This window comes from Rattus rattus, chromosome 7, assembly GCF_011064425.1.
Source record: "Rattus rattus isolate New Zealand chromosome 7, Rrattus_CSIRO_v1, whole genome shotgun sequence".
NCBI classification, from domain to species: domain Eukaryota; kingdom Metazoa; phylum Chordata; class Mammalia; order Rodentia; family Muridae; genus Rattus; species Rattus rattus.
In genome coordinates this window covers 13,286,549-13,290,499 of record NC_046160.1, presented here as the reverse complement: position 1 = coordinate 13,290,499, position 3,951 = coordinate 13,286,549, and positions in this window count along the sequence as shown.

The window sequence follows — 3,951 nt, the reverse complement described above, 5'->3', positions numbered from 1 at the left end:
CTGAGTGTGTAGCTAGGAAAGCAGAGTCAATATTTTCATCTATGTATTCGTCCCTACTCAGTTGCTTCTTCATGAAGCTGGGGTGAGCGGTGGCAGTGGACTTCTTATTAGGTGGTAATATCTATGGTGAAAGGAATCCACTCTTCAGACGTAGGACTGACGAGACTTAGTAAACAGTTGCCCATAGCAGTACTTGATCCAGAGTGTTAGTGAACGAAAGAATGATCTTGTCACTAATCATATTAAAAAAATCAGAGAATGAGTGTGGTAGAAAAGATCACTAATTTGCCTCTGGCTGCAATGAACTCTAAATGGCACTGATAAGTTTTGGAAAGACGTCTTCCTGAAAGCTGGGAATTCAATTGGTTCTAGAAGAAGAAATCGTAATGTTACATACATGCTATAAAGGGGTAAACGGGCAAAGATGGAGAAACAGAAGAAAACCAACCCAGGTCTCCCGTTCTCTCCGTTAGGAATAGATAAACTTCTTCTTCAGCCGTGACATCCCAAATTATCTCTCCTGGCCAGAGATGAAACAAACACAAGACGAGGTTCAATAAAAGCCGGGTCAAATAATTCTTTAACCTCCTATTCCTGGGATGGGGAAAAAGGCAGCTTTTGTAAACTCGGGATTCTAAATGAACTTGCAAGAGGCGAGCTGCTCTGTCTTTGCTTTGTGGTTCCCACAGAAAACAGTGTGAATGAAGACTTGGTCTGTGTCCCTAAGACCTACGCGACCAAAGCAGGTCTGCTTGGAAAATCACCATGGCTAAGGAAACCTGAGGGTGAGGCTCAGAGCCACATGCTCTGCAGCCCTGCAGGGAGAAGTCGGCTGGTTCTTTCCTAAACCCGCCTGAATGTCGGAAAGGGCAGAGAGAGGGCAAAATTCCACTGGAAAACCCTGCAGACGGCAAATAAATGATAGTGTCAACAGGAGCGGAACTGAAACAGAGGCTGGCAGTCTGCGCAATGTCTTAGAGCTCGCCACCTCATCCCTCTCCGATAGACAGTTTCCTGCCACTGCAACCAGCTGTTCATTCCTCTTGGGCACATTTCCTGTCAGATTGCATGTACTGTGTGTACCCCAGGGTTACGGTGGATGGATGGATGGATGGGTGGATGGGTGGATGGATGGATGGATGGATGGGTGGGTGGTGGATGGATGGATGGATGGATGGATGGATGGATGGACGGAACTACAGGAAGTACAATTGATTTCTAAGAACCAAGCTTTACAGTCGATGCAAAAAGTACAAGGGATCCTTTAAAGCCTCTGAGACTAGTCCCCTGCATGACAAAAGGAGAGTTCCTAGGTTGGAAACAAGATAACTTTCTCAGTGACTACTTGTGAGTGCCTACTGTGTACCAACAGTCTGCTCACAAGCCATCTGTGGAGGTAGGAGAAGCAGTGCACATGGTTGGGTGTGCACCCATGTGCACGTGTTCCACGGAAGATCTACGGAGCCAAAGACAGCATCCAAGGCAGCCAGTGAGATGAGCTGAATCAAGGGTTTTGCTCCATCCCAGCAGCAGGGACGTATGTACATGGACCCACAGACCCGCATCCCTAGTCCTGCTGTGACCTGCACGCAGAGAAAAGAACATGTCCGAAGTAGCTCATACCTGTAATCCCAGCTACTTAGAAGACTGAAAGACAAGAGGATTATGAATTCCAGTTCTACCTGAACACCGGAGGGAGGCCAAGGCTAACCTGAAGAACTCAGTGAGACTCTGTTTCACAGTTTAAAAGGCAGAAGGTGAGCTGAGCACGAAGTGGGGTGAGGCTCAGGATCCCCCCGCCCCGTTCCCAACAGAGGAGTTATTGGTAGATGATATGTTTTGGGGGTGGAAGAAACATTTTCCCTTAAGGCTGTGGCCCCTGGTAAGTCAAACACACCCTAGTGGATGGCCCCACAGCTGTGGTATCCGGACATAAACTGGACTCAACATATTATTAAGAAAGTAAAAAGGACATCAAGTTGGGAGGAATGAGAGGTGAGGAAGCTGAATCTGGGAGGAGTAATCGGGAGAGTGAGCCATGAATATGATCAAAATATATTGTATGGGATGCTCAAATGTGAGGAACTAAGTTTTCCAGTTAGCTAGGAATATGGACCAATAGTAGAACACTTGCCTGACATGTGCAAGGTCCTGAGTGTAATGCCCAGTGCCATTAAAAAAAAAATGTACAGCTCAATAGCTTTTCCCAAGTGAGGTCAGTGTAACCAGTGCCCTGCGTCCCTCAGTGCCCTGCATCCCTCAGTGCCCTGCAGCCCTCAGTGCCCTGCAGCCCTCAGTGCCCTGCAGCCCTCAGTGCCCTGCAGCCCTCAGTGCTCAGCCTCCCTCCACACATCCCTTTAGGCCTTTCTATCACTCTCCTGTCATGAGCTGCACCGATTTTCATCTGTTTCCAAGCTTTATATATGCACCAGGGCTCGGTACTCACTGCCTGGCTTCTGTCGATCGACTTTACCTTTGTGAGGTACAACCATAAGGTTTTATCTGTGGGTGGACTTTGTTACATTATTGGATGGTTCTTGTGACTACGGCCCAGTACATTCACGAGTTGTTTTTAAATGGACACTGGAGCCATATTTTCTATTGTTTCGACAAATCGTTTTTGTTTGTTTGTTTTTTTTCCGGAGCTGAGGACCAAACCCAGGGCCTTGCGCTTACTAGGCAAGCGCTCTACCACTGAGCTAAATCCCCAACCGACAAATTGTTTTTCTGCACAAATATTTTAGAGCTGATTTGTTACTGGTTTAGAAGTAAGAATCTTGTCTGGCATTCTTTGTTTTGATTCTGAAATTTTATTAGGCTGTTTAGCTCTTTGTTGATTAAAACGTGGGTGGATTTGTGTTTTTCTAAACAAAAACTTCTCTTTTTAAATAATGCTGTTAACAATACCAATTTTTTTCTTCACTGGCTCTTCAGCAAGTCACGTGAACTGAGTCTTTGTCCACCACGAGGTCCGAAGATCTAAAGCAGCACTCCATGAGGACAGAACTCTGAGTTCCTAGACTAAATATGTTAGGGAACAAAAGTTCTCCCTGGGTTTCCCTGGGCTGCCACCCAAGTTGGTTAGGAAGTCTTCTCCACAGGGGTCAGGGAAATAACATCTCTGGAGAGCCTTGTCAGCAAAGAGAATGGCTTTCATCTTGATTGCACAATGATGGAGTTTTGGGGTTGCAGTCTTTTCCATGTTGGCCATCCTCCCGGCTGCCATTCTCCTGAGCTCTGAAGAACATTGTCAGTAACAAGCAAGTGAGAAGGGAACTGGCAAAGGGGCAGGTATGTCAACAGTCACTCATCACTGGGGTCCCCCTGTGTTTCAATCATATGATATTCATAGGATGACATACCAGCATCCACAGGAGCAAATGGCACATGTGTGGGGCTTAGGGGACAAGGACAACTGTCATTAGACCATTTTTCCATCTCTGGTAAAGCTACATTCACTGCCAGTGCAGTCAGTCAAGTTTTGAGCAACGACTTGGACCATCCAGCAACTGTTTTCTTCATTATCAAGAGAGCAAGCAACATGATGATAATGCCCAGTACTTACTGAACACGAATGTGCAAGCTGGGTCTCATTATGCACAGCAAGGAGCCACAAAGGAGAGATGGATTGGTTACTTCTCTATTTGTATAACCACCAAGGATTAGCTCAAGAGAAAAATGGTTTCCTTTAGTTCATGGTTTGAGAGCACAGTCATGCTTGGAGTGCAGGCTTCTCTCGGCCATGGCAACAGAGACATTGAAGTTTCTTGTTCACATCTGAGTGACTCAAGAAACAGAAAAGGGCAGGAAACAGGGGCCAGACTAACACCTCAAGGCCCCAACTCTAAGGAAAGCCATTTCTCCAGCTAGACCCCACCTCCCAAACGTTCTACTACCTTCCAAAAGAGTACCACCATCTGGAGACCAAGTGTTCAGACACGCACCTGTGGG